The sequence below is a fragment of the Quercus lobata genome, chromosome 4 (assembly GCF_001633185.2).
Source record: "Quercus lobata isolate SW786 chromosome 4, ValleyOak3.0 Primary Assembly, whole genome shotgun sequence".
Classification (NCBI taxonomy): Eukaryota; Viridiplantae; Streptophyta; class Magnoliopsida; order Fagales; family Fagaceae; genus Quercus; species Quercus lobata.
In genome coordinates this window covers 27845451-27864891 of record NC_044907.1, presented here as the reverse complement: position 1 = coordinate 27864891, position 19441 = coordinate 27845451, and the positions used below count along the sequence as shown (strand labels likewise).

The following is a 19441-nucleotide window of genomic DNA, read 5'->3' as shown; positions in this document are numbered from 1 at the left end:
AAGTCAAATCTGAGTTTTTAAAAAACTTGATTCACGAGTTTCGATTGATTGAAAAATAGCTTCGATCGATCGAAGCAGACAGAGACTCGTTAAAACAATTTTAAAAAATTTCGATTGATCAAAAATCAGTTTCGATCGATCGAAACAGACAGAGGCTCACTAAAACATTTTAAAAAAATTTCGATTGATCAAAAAATAGAATGGATTAATCGAAACTGGCAGAGGCTCACTAAATTTGAGGGAAAAACACAGTTTTTGAAAAAAACATAACTCAAAGCATTGAAATTGAGGAACAAAATGCATGAGTATGTGATGATATGATTTTCAAAAACAAGAATTTAAGTTCAAAATTCCCAAAATTAAAATTTCTTGTATTCTCCATAAATTTTCAAACATCAAGTTAATTTTGCACAAAATTCAAGGTATTTGCAAAACTTGATTGGTCAGACCATAAACACACACAATAACATGTACAATGTTTAGCAAAGAGTAACTTGTGTAGTGTGTGCAACTAGCAAAAGTTTGAGATACAGGTGAGGTGATATGTGAATAGCAATCAATCACAAAGTCTACAAAATTCATCACATAGAATTTAAAAGAGACTATCACCTAAAGAGTTACATCATATAACTCTTACATTTCCTAGAACATAAGCTTGCAATCATGGAAGTTTCTTGAATTTATGCCTCATAATATACACACCAACTTTAATTCATTCAGAAACTTATTAAAAAGTCAGGATAATGTGCACACCAATTTTAAGTATTAAGCAATTAGATCGAGGCTTCACCTTATGTTCTTTTTGTGCATGTGCTACACTTTCTCGAGCACAAAATCTTACGATATGCACTAAGGTGTTCATGATTGACTAGTGAACAATGGTGAGATGGTTATTTATGTCTTTCTCTAAAAGATCAAGTTCGACAGTTAAAAACATGTGACTACAAGATCAAGACAGAGTAATCAAAAACCATAAACATCTTTCCCACACAACATGCACTACAAAGCTTCAACTAGTAATGTACAATAAGTAAGCTCATCAAAGCTAAACAAAGTACAAAAGACATGTTATGTGAAAATAAATTGACCAACCTTGTTCTCAAAAACTAAGAAGAATAGTACAAAACACAATTTGCTTCCTTTTTCTTCCCTTTTCCCTTTTTTTATTTTATTATTATTATAAAAAAACACCTAGAATAAAATGCATGAATGTTATGCAAAGAAAATCCTAGAAAAAAAAAAAAAAAAAAAAAAAACAAAAAAAACAAAACAAAACCAAAGAACAATGGTCACAAAGGGTAGAGCAGTGAAGCACAAGGACCATGTCAGAAAGACTCAATTAGTTCGAGTCTTTTGCATCTAAAACCTTTTAGATGCACCATGAGCATTGGAGTTTTTATTCACATGGGAATGATTACCAACTCTAGGATTGGAATAAAAGTTTAAGGCCTTTACCAATTCACCAATGAGTACCATAAGATCTTGTGCTTGAGGCACAGGTACCTTTGGTTTGTTTGCTCTCTTTGCAGCTTGCAGCTTGTAACAGTTTGGACGAATGTGTCCAGACTTTCCACAAAAATGACAAACCCATGCAGGTTTATCATGTGTCTTGTCCTTAGACAGGGTAGGCTTCTTAGGTTTAGAATCTTTCAGATCAACCCTAATCTTCCTAGATGGTGAAACTTCTATGGGTTTGACAACCTCACTCACAGGGGGTTTGATAGTTTCACTCACAATCTCACTCACAAAAGGTTCAGAAGAAGATGAAGGGACAAAGTTTGTGGAATGAGGAGCAGACACAGAGATGCTTTCAACATAACCTAATCCAGATTTGTCAAAAGGAGACTTTTGAACACTCAACATTTGATCAAGTTTAGAACTAGTAGATCTAGCAACAGATAAATCAAGTTCCAAAGATTTAACTTTATCAAGCAAAAGCATATTCTCAGTTTTCACATTATTCAAAAGTTCATTAGCATCAAACAGTTTTACAAGCAAATTCTTCTTATCAAGCTCAAGAGATTCAATTTTTTTTCAGGCCAAGTTCAACATTCATAGCATTCTTTGTAGTAACTTTGCAAAGTTTATTATAGGCCTCTTGAAGATCTACATCCTCAGAGAGTTCGCCATCAGAAGGGTTCTCTTCAACAGATATGCTTTCATTGACTACAGCAGTAGCAGTGAAAGTAATGAAGTTTCCATCCTCGTCACAATCAGACTCATTATCAGAAACTTCACCATGACTAAGGGTTATAGTCATAACCTTACCCTTAGACTTCAAATAGGTAAGACATTCAGATTTCATGTGACCATACCCTTGACATCCAAAATACTGAGAACCTAAAGAATTATTAGAAGATTGACCTACTTTTTCTGTAGGTTTGTCATTATTTTTAACCTTAGTAGGATCATTATTCCTAAAGTTTCTAGGTTCAGTAGTATTCGTGCCTCTTGCCTTTTTGTTACTATTCCTGAGAAAGTTTCTAAAGTTCTTGGCAAGGTAAGCAATCTTTGTAGCAGATAGTTCATCATCAAATCTATCACCTTCAACATTATCAACTGACTTAAGAGCCATTGATTTGGATTTGGTAGTTTTGGGTAGGTCCAACTCATAAGATTGAAGAGATCCTACAAGTTCATCAACAGGAATGGAGTCCACATCCTTGCTTTCAGTAATGGCAGTCACCTTGGGTCTAAAGTCTTCAATTAAAGATCTAAGAATCTTCCTAATAATTTTATGTTGATCATAGATTTCACCCAAGTTAAAAGCAGAATTAACAATATCATTCAATTTAGCATAGAATTCATCAAAAGATTCATCATCAGACATCCTAATACTTTCAAATTTAGAAGTCAATTGCTGCAATTTATTGATTATGACAGCCTTTGTGCCTTCATGCACAGTCTGGAGGATATTCCAAGTAGTATGAGTAACCTTAACATTAGAGATTCTCTTAAATTTCTCCATAGAAACAGCGTTAAAGATAGCATTCATAGCCTTGCTATTGAACGCAATTGCTTCTCTTTGAGAAGTTTCCCACTCACTAACAAGAGTAGTGGGCTTTTCCCATCCATATTCAATGGAGTTCCAGACTCTCTCATCACTCGATTTCAGGAATACTTTCATCCTTACTTTCCAATAAGCATAATTATTTCCATCAAAGTGATAAGGAATAACTAGAGAGTGTCCGTGTTCCATAACATCAGGGGTCAAGGATCAGCTCAGTGATCAAAAGATCAACAACAAGAGAGCAACCCGCTCTGATACCACTTGATAGTTTTTAGACCCCTTAAAACGCAATTGCTTCTCTTTGAGAAGTTTCCCACTCACTAACAAGAGTAGTGGGCTTCTCCCATCCATATTCAATGGAGTTCCAGACTCTCTCATTACTCAATTTCAGGAATGCTTTCATCCTTACTTTCCAATAAGCATAATTATTTCCATCAAAGTGATAAGGAATAACTAGAGAGTGTCCGTGTTCCATGACATCAAGGGTCAAGGATCAGCTTAGTGATTAAAAGATCAACAACAAGAGAGCAACCCGCTCTGATACCACTTGATAGTTTTTAGACCCCTTAAAACACAATTGAATTAACCTAGGTAATTAGCCAAGTTGTTACTTAGTCCAATTTAACAAATCTAGGTTATCATAATCATAAAGATCATATCATGCAAAACAGCGGAAAGATAAATAACACAAAGATATGATCACCCAAGAAACCAAACCGGTAAAAACCTGGGGAGGATTTGACCTAGTTATCCTCAAGGTAAACTTGAATCCACTATCTTGAAAGAATCGAAGTTCATACAATAAGACTTACAAGCCCCTACGCTCGACTTCTTATTGCTACCAACCAGTAGAACTTACTGACACGACCACATGCAAGCTCCGAATCCAAGGACTCCTTCTTTCTTGGATTCATCACCAGATACAAGCACACCCGCTTGTGTTTTCTTTAAGATTCAATGGCAGCAATCGAGTTGATCATCAAGGTGTAGATAAAATCTCCTCCTTGAAAACCCTAAGTTTGTGTAAAGGAAAGCTCCTCTAGATCTCAAAAGAGATTTACACAAACAGCAATATGAGCAACACTAAAACGTGGCTAGGGTTTGCCTTTTATACTTAGGACAAATTAGAAAACCCTAAATATTTCAAACAACTAGGGCTGAGTTGGAAATTTGCAGAAAAACACATTCTTCCCGAGATTCGATCGATCGAGCCTAAGCTTCGATCGATCGAGCTAGGCCGGAATGCACAATACTTTCTACATTAGCTTGATTCCAACTTTACATAAAATATACAACTTTGAGCAAAACTAAAACACTTTTAAATACATTGTTTTGATCATGGTTTGCCAACAATACACATTAGAGTTCTAAATACATAAAAACCTAAGTCTTTAGAACCTAACAATTTTTATTTTACAAGTTTTTGTTGCTAATAAATTTGATAGTTACAATTGGGATGAGAAAATTTAAATCATAGACGTCTGTATTAGAAATACAAGGTGTCTACAAAGCTCTTAGTCATTTTACTAGTTACTGGCATATTTAAAAGTTCCAAAACTTATTTTCTAAAGTGAAGGAACATTCAAAGAGATCATAATTAACACTATAGCTTAATAAAACTCTAATTTGATTAGGACGCCTTAAAAACACATAAAATCTAGGATATAAAAATCCTAACTCATAAAACTACAAAATTACATTAAAATGTCACAAATTAACAAAAAACAAAAATTGGCTTCGTCTATTGTCATACATCAAAGATACAACAAAGGCTAAAAATATATATTATGCAACAAAGATTTAAAGAATGAAGAAAACATGTACTAATATAAATATATATATATATATATATTTTCCCCCTTCCCGGAAAGATTGGTATGAATGATTTGTAGAGCTCAAAATGAAAGAAACAAAAAAAAGATTTCAATGCTGTGTTGCAGTCACATCTGAATGATGGAAGGAAGAGAAGAAGGTTGTAGTATGCAAGCTTAAGATTGTCCTTTGTTAAGAGTCAAGCCCGCTGACCACTGTCCAGCCCTCCTCCCAAAGTAGAGCTCTGCTTCATGAGAAAAAAACCATTTGCTGCCACAAGCAAATCTTGCAAGACCTCCTGAAAATTTTCAAATAAATAGATTTCATTATATTTGATGACCAGAACATAAACCATTAAACATCTGTCCTCCGATTTAAGCACCATAAATTCTGTTGGTATGAAATAATTTTGTGGCTTATATCTCATGGCTTGCTAATGGTCTGCTCAGCGCTGATTATCACATTTGACAACATGGGAATGCCCTCCTTCACCAGAGGATTAAATTTGAGCACAACATTGTGAAGCTAATATGCTAGGAGACCAAGAGGATAATTGAGTTTGATAATAGCAGTTTCTGCAACATTGTTCAGAATAAGGCCTTATGTTCCATGTGGGGTATTCTAGCCTGTATTTGATTTTTAATTCTTTGTAATTGTGTATTCTCTGAAATAAAATTTCTCATTCATCAAAACAAAACAAATAGAAGTTTGTGGGATAAAGTGTTTGTTGGAAGAGACAAAAGGATCATATTGTGGGAAAGTACATGTAGCAAATATTATTCGGAGTAACCAGTATACATAAGGATGAATTTATGCAATGCAAGTATTTGAGACACTTGCATTATAACCTAGGTTGCACCAACACGGCAATTTTGGCGAAGTACTGGTGTCCGACACATGTCGGACATTGATACTGGTAAGACTCACTAGACTCCAGTGTCCGAGCAGTGTCTTTTTTTTTTTTTTTTTTTTTTTTTTCACTTATCTGACATGACACAGACTCGGCGTTGACACTACTCCGACACGGCTCCGACTCGGTGGACACGCCAATAGTGAAAAAAAAAAAAAAAATTCACAAATTTTGACAAATGGACTTACCAATACCGTTGATTTTGTGATATACCCTAAAACAAAAAAGCTTAGAGTCTAAGAAGTCATTACCGTGAAAGTTGAAACCCACAGCTCAACCCTCCCTCTGCCTCTGCCTGCTACCCTCTGTCCCTCGCCGGTGTTAGATAGGGCCAATCGACGAGTATGCGAGCTCCATAGATGTCGACGCCATGCCCTGTCCCTTCCGATCTCTCTCTCTCTCGGTGTGACAGGTCCGACCTGTTCTCTTCTCTCTCTCTCTCTCTATTTTTTTCTTTCATTCTTTGGGTGTATGGGTGTACTGTTACTGTGTAAGTGTTACTTATAATGCGTTTTATTTATTTTTTATTCTTTATAATTCCACTCTCATTGTCACTATGTCATACTGTGTGTATGTATATATATATTTTATTTTTATTTTTTTGTTGTTTTTGTGTTTCCTGCTATAGTTTTATTTATTTATTAAAGTTAAATATTGTAGGTGATTTTACTAAAATGAATACTGAAAGTGAAAAATCAACTAAATCAGCTGCTCCTCTATGGAAATATATCTAAAAATAAATTTTAATTAATTATTTTATGTCTAAAAATAATTAATTATTTAAATTCTAGACATAAACATATTTTATGTCTAAAAATATTAAAAAATATGCCTAAATATAAAATTTAATTAATTATTTAATTGCCGTGTCCACGTCGTGTCGTATCCTTATTTTTCAAAAATTGCCATACCCTTGTGTCCATACCCGTATCGTATCCGTACCCGTGTCCGTGTCAGTTCAACTTAGATTATAATAGATAGTGCCATATGTTCTATGATGGATTTGAACATAGAGATAAGCCATTCCCAAATATTGAAAAAAAGATAGGAACATAATTAACTTACCTTGTAAATTTTGCAACAAATACAATATGTAGGTGGAGGTAGTTGGCAATAATGCTATTCAGGATCCTGTTGCTATAAGGATGAGGCTCCACATGAAGCCCTCATTTGTTCAAGTACATTCCTGACATCTGACCCAAGGTCTGGCCGGTTCTTTCTGTTCTTGTCACAACACCTCAAGGCCAGGCGAGCCAACTCTTGAGCAAGCTCAAATGGCCAGTCTCCAGCTGAAGGATCCAAGAGGGCTTTCAAATTTCTGGCATCTAAGGCATTTTGCACTGAATTTGCTAATTTGATGGCTGATCTCCCAGTCAAAAACTGTATTAGTATGATCCCAAAGCAGTAAACATCTGACTTCCTAGTAAGCTTTCCTGTATCAACAAACTCAGGATCTATGTAAGGAATGGTTCCCTTCGGATTGGTAAAATGACAGTGTTGTGTTGTTGCTTGAACTTTTATCATGGCGTAACATACAGCAGATTCCAAAGTCGCTAAGCTTAAAAACAAAGTTGGAATCAAGGAGTATATTGGATGGTTTTAAATCACCATGTACTATGCTGTGAGGTTTAATGCAATGAAGATACACCAGGACTGAGCACAACTCCGTGGCAATTAATATTCGAGTTTCCCATGATAATGGAGGGCTGTTTTCCTTGCAATTTAGTCGATCTTCAAGGCTTCCACAGGGGAGACACTCGTAAATTAGTGCAAAAACTTCCGGGCAAGATCCTATGAGTCTGACAAGATTGGGATGCCTCAAGTGACTCAATGCACGAACCTGATATAACAATCAACTAAACTAAGTCCATTATTCAAGTGCAAATATGTGTTGTAGTTTTTTTATCTTTTATGTTGTGAGAAAAAATTTAGTATTAACCAAATTGTAAATAATACACAAACCTCCATTCGGAATTCTGAGGGGCCTTGCGAGCCTTGAGATTCTAGCCTCTTTATAGCAACCTTGGTTTGATGCAGGCGACCTTTATAAATGCTACCATATCCTCCTTGTCCAATTTTGAGGGATTCATCAAAGCCATGTGTAGCTTCTTCAATCTCAGAGAGTGAGTACTCAGAGAAGAACTGAGGTAAATGTCTAGAGGCCTCTGCTTGATTTCTTCTCAGTTCTTCAGCTTCTTTCAATGAATTGTCACGCTTCATCTTAAACTCATCCCTCTCTTTCTGTTGGCTCTTTAATAATATTATTTGTTCCTGGGAATTCCGAAATTCTTCCATGAGTTGGTCCCTCTGATTCTTAACCTTTTCAACTTCTTCTTTCCCTTTTATAAGAGCTTCCTCAATTTCTTTTCTTTGAAACGACTCTTCTTGGGCCTGTTGATAAAAAATGTGTGTTAAATTTTGCTCCTTTAGTGATTACATTGGTATATTTTTCAAGAATAATGCATATGATAGACAAGAACAGGTTTGCAGTGTGCTGAAACAGTTAATTCCGTAGCAAGCAGAGATTTTTCTTTGCCGAGCTGATATTCAAATATTTTGGTCAAGTATGAAAATTAAACATGAAATTGAAAAATCCATTATAAGTACATTCACAATAAGCTAATATTCATCTACAATATTTTGGTCAAGTATGAAAAACTAACAAAATTGAAAAATCCATTTATAGGACATTCACATTTAAGATGAAAGAGTGTAAAAGAATATCTCCATAAATGCAAAAGTTTCAAGATTTCCTAAAATAACTTACCCTACGTCGAGCCTCAACCAAATCTCTTTCAGCTTTCCGATGCCTTTGTGTCTCTTTGTCAGCCTCTTCTGCCACTTGTTGATATTGCTCATAAAGAGTATTATCTAAACTTCCATCCTGCTAGGATAAGATAAAAGTATAAATTTCAAAGCCTTCATATTGTTTAGTGATTGATCAATTCAGAAGAATAATGTTGAAGAATAGGAAAAATGCTTTGTATAGATAAATCCAATTAGAACTCACACATCAAAATGTTCAAATGCTCCATAACAAAAATACATGTCTCATTCCCCACAAATGAATGTTTGGCACATACCACAGCACTGAGAGCTCCATTAGAAGAGCATGTTGATAAGGTACTTGGACTTGGTTGCAGTAATGAAGATGCAGCCTCCACAGTAGAAGGGCTTCTTGAATAATAGGAAGGTGGAGAGAGTGTACTTAACTCATTCCCCTCACCCCATGAAGTCAGAGTTACGTCGACTACTCTTTTGGGAGAGCTAGTTGAGTAAGCTGAAGGACTCCTCCTTGATGACCCATCCCATTCATCAGGGGAACTCTCTTCTGCATCGAACTTCTTCTTAAGAGATGGAAGCTCCTCCATACCTTGTGGGAATAGAATGTTCCTTCCATGGATGTCCCTATTGTGCCCCAGCGTTACAGATTGTGATCTATAGTAGTTTTCTGGTCTAGGTTTGGTGATATCCCTATTTTGGCCGAAAGTAACAGACCTTGATCTCAAAGGGTTTGCTTCTCCTATTTCAGTGTCTGCACGTGATTGCCTGTTTTGATATAGTACTTGCATTAGTAAAAAGATTTAGACAGTTAAGTAGAATTGACTATATACGAATCACAATCATCAAGTGACGGTTACTTAACCAACAAGGGATCATGAAATGACAAAACAAAGTACTTTCACAATTTCTAGTGTACAATCTTCTTGATCAGAAACTTATCAAGCATTTTGTAATATTTACTATCAATCATACACATCATAGCTGCAATGTCATTAAGAAAACTGTCTAACAAACCTAGTATGGAAGAGGTTTCCTTTGTAGATAAATTGTATTTGACATGAGACAGGTGCTTTCTCACGCACATACGTAGCTTTAGTATACTTGAGTTCCATCATTTTTCTGCATCATTGAGAGACAGTGTATTAATATCTTTAACAATGTTCTGAGATCTCAAAATCATACAGAAGTTGTTGATGTCAAAACATAAGCTACTTGACTATCATGAAAAAAAGAAATTAAGACCATAATCTCAAAAAACCAGGAAGTAGATTGCAAAAAAAAAAAAATCTCATTTGACACCAACAATAATAAAGCAATGTGTTCAAGGAATTCAATTAACTAATTGAACAAATAAACAGGCATTTCAAATTGCTTGGTGTATCTATTCAAGATTTACTTTCTTTGTTTATTATTAGAACACTTTTTTTTAGTATAACTTATTCTATAAGTGCTACTAAGATGTTCTGTTCTTCAATCTCCAACTCCCCTTATGGTCTGAACATTGGCCTGGCCTTCTTTGAAGATTCCAGACCATCTTGTACAGTTAAGACCTATTGACAATGTATCTATTCCGAACCAATCAAAAGTGATACTCAATAAAGCACATCCATGTACATCATATAATTGTTATTCTAGTATTATATGGCCACAGTGGATATACAAATTAGTCAGCATGAAAAAAAGGGGAAAGTTCTAATGTAGTTTGTACTTCTTGTATTGCTCCTCTGCTGCTGCACCTATAACAAGCTTCTTGATGTCATGCTGGGAAATGAGGTCTATGATTCCCTCTTCAATACAGTCCATTTCTGTATATACTTTCTGAAAGTTCAATTAGTGTATAAAACACTATAAACGTTTAGACCCCCAATTAACAAATTACCAATTCAAGCTTAATATCAAACAATTAATGTGCAGAATATGAACATAAACTTAATATAGAATTGATAAACAATCTAAACTAAATAAAAACACATCTACAGCATAAATTAAATGACAAAGATTTAGGGAAGAGATATGCAAACACAAGGACAACACAACGATGTGTTATCGAAGAGGAAACTGAAGCTCTCGGCGTAAAACCTCTCTGCCGTCCTCCAAGCGGTAAATAATCCACTAAAGAATGTTGTTGGGATACATGAATAGCAGAAGACCCTCCAAGCCTAATCTACCCAATGTACCTAAGCCCTCCAAGCTCCTACTCCAACGAGTTTACACCGAACCTATTTCTTCTTTAACTTACCAGATTCCGCTACTTGACCATAGCATCAATCAATATGAAATTGGTCCCTTCTTAACTGCTTTCCAAACACCAAATGACCTTCTCACAGATATGGGTATGGTAAGAAAAGGTTTTGGTAATGTACCTCTCAAGAATTTGACAATGGAGAGGAAGAGAGTAGTGGAAGATTGTGGATGAATCAATCTTGTTTTTCTCTAGGGTTTCTCTCTCAAAATTCTCTCTGGAAGCTCTCTATATTTCGTGGGTATAAGGGTCTATATATAGTGGGATGACAAAGGAATGCGAAGAGTCAGTTTTTCCCAAACAGAGTGGTCTGGCGACTTGGCCTCGCGACTGAACTGAGTCGCGAGTTAACGGCCTGGCTAGCTTGGGACTTTTGTCCTGTAGTGCAACAGCTGGCATGACTCTTCAGCTCTCTTGCATGCTTCACACATGTACTAGCTTTAGCGGCTTGCCAGTCGCGAGTCCCAGCCGCGAGTCTCTGCATCTTTGCACAATCTTATGCATTTCTTTACACTCTCTCACTCACTACCCTTACTTGATTCCCACCTAAATACAGGGTTACTAATTGCTAAAATACAAGAAAATTTGGCACGGAATAAAGCCAACATGATGGTTGATAAAATTCAACCTTACAATCTCCTCTTTTGGCTATTCCGTGACAAAACCCTAAAATAAACTCTAGACTTAACATGTGAGTTGGGAACAGTTGAACAAAACTCACTCACACCTAACTCTAGAATCTGATAAGCTCTTAAATCATATGAATAAGAATCTCTTGAAACACAATAACACAATATGATCATTGTATGTAGAAAAACTTGTAATGCATATGAGGCAAGCACAATGCGATCAAGCAAAATGGAATGAGAAATAAATCATGGCTTGACCAAACAAGCAATCACTATAAAATAGTGACCACAATGCTCATTCACACTTGGAATGAACATCTGGACATACAAGCCAATAAGCACAATGCAAAACACTTGCATGCCCAACACTCAACCAATGCACAATACATAAAGTATATGCATCTAGGAACAAAATCTTACTAGGGCACAAGAGTGAGAGTACTTAAAGAAAATACATAACATTTAGCTAGAAGTACTAGGCAACAAAACACAAAGGCTACATAAGCATGGTACAAACCATAAAAGCCTACAAAACACATGGAAACAAACCCTAAAAGCTTACAAAAGCAACAAGGGTACAAAATTAGAAACATTTTAAATAGCTAAGCATAATTATGAACTATGAGCAAAGCAAAAACATAGTTAATATAACACAAAGTTCTTTCGCTCTTTCTCCCCCTATCATATCACTCCCCCTATCATGAATCATAGGACCTATTATGAACTTGGAACATTTATACCTGTAACCTAAAACACTTGCACAAAACACATTAGACCCTCAAGGTATAGTAAGTAATAAAAAGACAAGTATAATGAATTTCTCCCCCTACAAATGTGCACAAGAAATAAAATTTCTCCCCCTACAAATATGCACAAGAAATAGTATACTCTCCCCCTTTTTGACACGAATAGACAAAGGAGTCAATGAGAAAAGAGGACAGGAGATGAAGGTATGAAGAGTGATAATGATGCATGAGGGAAAAATGAAAAGTGTTTGAAAACGACCTTGAAAATAACCCTTAATATGCAAAACACGTGATTTTCGCGACTGAGTCAAGTCGCGTATAAGTCGCTAGGGCCAACCACCAAAACACTTGAAAGAAAACTTTTGAAAAATTTTCTAAGTGTTTTTCGTGACTGGAAGTTCCACTTGCGAGAGAGTCACGAACTAAGCCGCGAAAATCTCTGTGTACCCCTCATGACTAGACCTTCTATCCGCGAACAAGTCGCCAACCTGAGCCGCGAAAAGCATGAAAAACCAGTTTTTTGAAAAATATTCTAAGTCTTTTTCGCTACTGAAACATTTACTCGCCAATGAGTCACTAGTGAGTCGCGAAAAATCTCTGTATGGGCTCGCGACTAGGGCATGCGACTGGTTCTACCTGCGACTGAGTCGCCAAAACAGGGCAACATAGTTTTTGAATTTTTGAAAATTTTTGTAAAAGCAAAATACTTTCCAAAAACAACTTAAACACTCAAAAATCTTTTTATGATTGATTAACAAAGATTGAGCATGTGAAAACACATTTAAACAAGTACAATCACATGAATGAATATGGCATTCATGGAATATAGACATGTGTGATGTGTGTGGATATCAAAAATGAGATAGTCATTAGTCTAATGTGAATCTTCAGTGCTCAATTCAATCAAAACATACATAACTAGCACTAGATAATATGACCCATCTCAATTATAGAAATATGCATATATGACCTCTCACATAGACTTGAGTACAATATCTTTGAAACTTTTCATTTGGCTCCATGTTTGACATATCATTTGATCTTTTTGAATCAACACATCTCATTGTGAGATTGATGCCTAAAATTTTGGATATTTCACTTTGATGAGTTAGCCTTTGGCTTTTTGGGCATCATATAATTTTAATTTTTGGTCACTTTCCCTTTTTCCTAGTCAAATACTAGTATGTGCGACAGACTTTTACAGCTTATTATCTCTTTTCATTTAGAGATTTACATTTGGTGAGCTCTTTTAGCAAAAACAATAAAATAAAGAGTTGGAAGATATATAGGCATAAGTCTATGCATGTCTCAAGATCAACAAAATTATTCATTAATCATTTATGACAAGGTTGAAGATCTATTTACAACAATCACATAGATTTCAAGATTTCTTCCACAATGATATAAGTGCACAGGGAACAAGCTACGCTAATAAATGCACAAGGCCATTAGTACAAAGGCATAAGGCAAAATATGTTTTGAGACAAAACTCAATAATGTTGATCAAACTTTTTGATTTTCTACTTTTTATGCATTTTTGGATTTTTGACACAAAAACTAGAAAAGATTGATAAAAAAAATGTAAAAACATTCAAAGTAAAAAGCAAATAAGCACAATTTTCAACACATGTTGGAACGATAATAAAAAGCACTCAACCAAATAAAGTCACAAAGCATAGGAAGTATTAATGCATGGACATGTTGTAATGCTTATGCATGAATACCCTTCTTCACCCACACGACATGTGCATTTGGGGTGATATCCCTAGAGGATTGGTTATGAGTGTTTTGACTTCCAAACCTTTTGTTGAAGCTTGCCAAACAGGTGGTGAATGCATCAATCATCCTCATCACATCCCTCATTCCAGGATCACCATTTCGACCTTTTGATGACTTAACAGTCCAAGTCCTCTTGTCATTTCTTGGTCCTCTTGACCTTTGATCAATTGCATTCTTCAATGCTCTAAGCTTATGACAATTAGGTCAGGTGTGTCCTTGAAGTCCACAGTGATGGCAAACATAGTTCGTTCTAGGACCTCTTTATGATCTTGGAAGAGATGTCCCTCTAGCTTCAGACCTGACCACAGATTTGTTCCGGGGCTTATTCAACACCCTTTGGTCAACCACAATCTTCTTCTTTTCAACCTTTGCCTTCTCCACAGTAGGGGCAACTACAACCGGTTCTTTTGCCTTCACAAACTTCACTTCTTTGGAGATATACACAGTTGAACTACTTTCTCTAGTATATACCAATCCGGTTCTATCGGAGAACGATTTTTGTTGGGAAAGGACTTCATCAAGCTTCTTAGTGGAGACCCTCTCTATCTTGACATTTGCTTGAACCACTTCAAGCTCAAGAAATTTGACCTTTGTGTAAGCTTCAGTCAGCTTACCTTTCAGAGTCTCTATCTCACACTTAGCCTCCTTATAACACACTAGAAGACTTTTATAGTCCTTCTCTGCCTTCTTCATCTTCTTCACAGCTGCCATGGCCACCCTTGCATACTCTCCTGACTTCTCAAGGAGTGAGTTGTAGTTCTCTTGAAGACCGGCTGTGCTTTCATCTTTTTCAGTATCCGATTCTTCAACAACTCCCATTGATTCTTCATCACTATACTCCCCAAGCTCTTGCACAAGTAAATTCAAGTCCTTCGAAGATTCAACATGAGCAATGGTCATGAGTGCAGAGTAATTTCCCTTTCTAAGACAGAGACGTTCATCTAAAGATCCAATGATGTCACTATACGGATTGTTTTTGATCACTCTTGATGATGGCTTCTTTGTGGTGGACACTTCATCCTTTTGGGAGATAGAAGGATGAACTTCCGGAGGAGTGAGAAGACTTAATGTTCTGGACATTGATCTTGCTTCCAATCTTGAGTTCACAGGAGTTGATTCCTTTTCTGGTGTAGGTCCTTTAACTTCAATATCTTGGGCTTGGCCCTTCTCCATCATCAACCATCTCTACCTTTGTTATAGCATCATCAACCATCTCTACCTTTGTTATAGCATCATCAACTTCCACATTGATGGACTCTATTACCATCTTTGTTCTCTTGTTGAATACTCTATATGCCCGGCTATTAGTAGAATACCCAATGAAGATGCCTTCATCACTTTTCGCATCAAACTTCCCAAGGTTCTCAAGATCATTGAGAATGTAACACTTGCTTCCAAATACTCGGAAGTACTTCACTTTTGGCTTCTTTTCATTCCAAATTTCATAGGCTGTCTTCTTTGTTCCAACTCGAAAATATATTCTATTGCCAATGTGACATGAGGTGTTCACAGCTTCTCCCCAAAGCTTTTGAGGAATTTGCTTGTTGAATAGCATAACTCTCGCCAATTCTTGAATCACCTGATTCTTCCTCTCAACTACCCCATTTTGTTGAGGAGTTTTGGAAGTTGAAAATTCCTTTTTGATTCCATTCTTCTCACAAAACGACTCAAATCTTGCATTCTCAAACTCCTTGCCATGATCACTCCTTATCTTGACAATAGGAACCCCTTTCTCGTTTTGTAGTCTCTTGCAAAGAATTTTCAATTTCTCACACGCTTCTGATTTTTCTCTAAGAAATTCAATCCAAGTGTATCTTGAGAAATCATCGACAATGACCATAATGTACCTTTCTCCTCCTAGACTTTCAATTCTTGTGGGCCCCATTAGATCAAAATGAAGAAGCTCTAAGCATCGTGAAGAGGCGATCACATTCACCTTGTGGTGACTTGCCTTTATTTGCTTCTCCATTTGGCATACACCACAAAAAGTCTTCTCCACCTTTCCAGATTTTGGAAGTCCCTCAATAGCTTCAAATTTGGAGACTTTAGCCACTTGTTTGAAGTTAGCATGTCCGAATCTTTGATGCCAAAGTTCCAACATGTCAACACAAGCAATTCTGCAGGAAATTGGAGCCGTAGGAACCACTATGTAGCAATTGTTGGTAGTTCTCTTTCCTTCCAAAACTTGAATCCCTTCTTTATCAATGATTATGCACCCCTTCTTTGAGAATTGAACAAAGAAATCCTCACACATATTTGAGTGATGCTTAAAAGAATTGCCTTCAACCCTTTGATGTATAAGACATCCTTCAATAAAGGTAATCCAGGTATCTCAACAGTCCCTTTGCCAAGAACTTAAGCATGTCTCCCATCGCCAAATATTACATAGTCACCAATCTTTTCTTTGAGTGACTTAAACAGTGATTTATTACCTGTCATATGATGAGAACAGCTGCTATCAAGATACCATAAACATGAATTAAATACCTTCAATGAAGTGTGCACAAATAGGCAAGCATGGGACAAGCACTCTAAACCTTCAAACAAAAACTTATCTTCATTTTCCATGCTCTTGCTAGATTGAATTTTTTTTTTTTTTTTTTTTTTTTTTTTTTTTTTTTTTTTTTTTTTCAGATTATCAACCTTATCACACAATCTTCTATTTCTTCTTTTATACTTCTTAACTAACGAATTAGATTCACATAGACTATTGTGTAAGAGGTGATTCTCATTTTCAAAAAATTTCAGCATGTGAATAAACATTCTAGCATGTTTCTTTATTTTTAATAACTCTAGGAGTTCTTTGTTAGGGAACCCTTCAAACATACTCATAGAGTCATTATCACAAACATTTAAACCACAATTCAGCATGGCCTTTTCCATAGCAATGGGGTCTAGGATCGCACTTAGGTAATTAAATCAAAGCAAGTGCATCTACTCTGATACCAAATGAAAGTCCAATTAGTGTATAAAACACTATGAACGTTTAGACCCCCAATTAACAAATTACCAATTTAAGCTTAATATCAAACAATTAATGTGCGGAATATAAACATAAGCTTAATACAGAATTGATAAACAATCTAAACCAAATAAAAACACATTCACGGTAGAAATTAAATGGCAAATATTTTAGGAAGAGAGATGCAAACACAAGGACAACACAACGATGTATTATTGAAGAGGAAACCGAAACCCTCGATGTAAAACCTCTCCGCAGTAAATAATCCACTAAAGAATGTAGTTGGGATACATGAACAGTAAAAGACCCTCCAAGCCTAATCTACCCAATGTACCTAAGCCCTCTAAGCTCCTACTTCAACGAAGTTACGCTGAACCTATTTCTTCGTTAGCTTACCAGATCCCGCTACTTGACCATAGCATCAACCAATATGAAATTGGTCCCTTCTTAACTGCTTCCCAAATACCAAATGGCCTCTTCACAGATATGGGTATGGTGAGAAAAGATTTTGGTAATGTACCTCTCAAGGATTTGACAATGGAGAGTAAGAGAGTAGATGAATTTGAAGAGTCTCTATGTAAAGATTGTAGATGAATCAATCTTGTTTTTCTCTAGGATTTCTCTCTCAAAATTCTCTCTGGAAGCTCTCTATATTTTGTGGGTATAAGGGTCTATATATAGTGGGGTGAGAAAGGAATGCGAAGAGTCAATTTTTCCCAAACAGGGTGGTCTGGCGACTTGGCCTCGCGACTGGATTGAGTCGCGAGTTCAAATCGCGAGCTAACGGCCTGGCCAGCCTGGGACTTTTGTCCTGTAGTGCAACAGCTGGCATGACTTTTCAGCTCTCCTGCATGCTTCACACGTATGCCAGCTTTGGCGGCTTGCCAGTTGCGAGTCAGCCGCGAGTCTCTGCATCTTTGCACAATCTTGAGCATTTCTTCACACTCTCTCACTCACTACCCTTACTTGATTCCCATCTAAATACAGGGTTACTAATTGCTAAAATACACGCAAATTTGGCACGGAATAAAGCCAACAAGATGGTTGATAAAATTCAACCTTAAACTTTCTGTGTCCGTACCTAGATTTAAAAAACAGCAAAGCCAAAATAAATTAGAAACTCAGCAAATTTGAATTCTCAAAAGGAACTCACTGGACATTTAAGCTATCAATTCCAAACTTAGAAGTTTCTAAAACTGACTGTCATACCATACATAGCTTCATGGTTTCTGTTTTAGAGAAACAAATTCTTTAAAGCCAAAACAATCTGAAAAAATTAACAAGAAAAGTGTATACTAATTAAAAGAGAAGGATTTACACCCCCATTTGGCGACAGATAAGAAGGTAATCATCCAGGGTCTTTTGCATTTGTTGCCTTTCATTTTCCCCGTATTTCCTTACGATACTTTCCTTCAGTTTGTTTGCAGGAGCTCTTCCACCCACTGCAAACCAAGAAAAAGGTTAAATAAATTCTCTTTAAAAATAATGAAAACCATTCAAGAAAAGTAAAAACCTTTGAGACAAATGTGCATCCCTCCATAATGAACAATCTTCAGTCAACTTGGTATTTTAAATCGATTGTTTAGCCATATTTCATTATATCACAATATCATTAGTTTAGAATCACATCCAAATATAAGTTGGAGTTACAAATTTTTTCTTATTTTCCTAAATTCTCCAAAATTCCAAATCATTTCCTCAGGATAATAAAAAATCCCTAAATTTTAGAAAATTGATCATGAAGAGGCAGATCATTATCAAGTTTGTCATTTGGAGTCAACAAACAAATCATTGAATCAGCCCAGTGCAATTCCAAAAAGTCATAAAACACTGAATAATCAATTGTAATAGATAAATTTTTACAACATCAAACACTGAATTATCATAAAACTTCCATGTTTTGTATACATAAAACATATGCAGACAAATATATGTGTGTGTGAGAGTGTTTGTGTTATTGTATATGTGTTCACAACTTCACATGCACTATATATATATATATATAGATAGATAGAGGTATAGATATAGATTCTGGGACTTACCAAAAGGGATCAACTGTGGAGGCTGATGTACGTGAAGGATGCAAATATTCTTTCCTCCAGAGTTCTGTACAGCCCATAACAGGATTGATTTGCATTCTCTCACATCAGTTCCCAAAGCAACATATATAGTATCTTCAAAAAAGAAAACCTCTGATGCCTCATGCCTACTTGCCATATTTCCTGGAGCCCCAATATCTAGAAATCTAATACTTCAAATATATAATCAAATGGTTGCACGTATATTTCAGGCACAAGACAACTCACAACTCTCCACCACAGCTATGATAAGTAATGGAAAGCATCTAAAAGTTCACTTCTTAATTATAGGAAACTCGTTCTTCACAATCTCACACTACCTCATTAAAGTATAACTCATGCTAATAATCCCCACCTTTTTTTTAAATGAATGAAATGTTTTAATCAACAAATACACATAGTATATACAAACGCAGCTTGAACTACAACTAACACACCAGACAAACAAAACAAAGAAACCTCTGACACCAGCAGCAAATGTTAGGACAT

At 36.0% G+C, this 19441-nt stretch overlaps 1 pseudogene; it reads right to left on the bottom strand.

The window, feature by feature from the left end:
• Positions 1–5021: 5021 nt before the first annotated feature.
• Positions 5022–19091, bottom strand: LOC115984960 (annotated as a pseudogene).
• Positions 19092–19441: the final 350 nt, after the last annotated feature.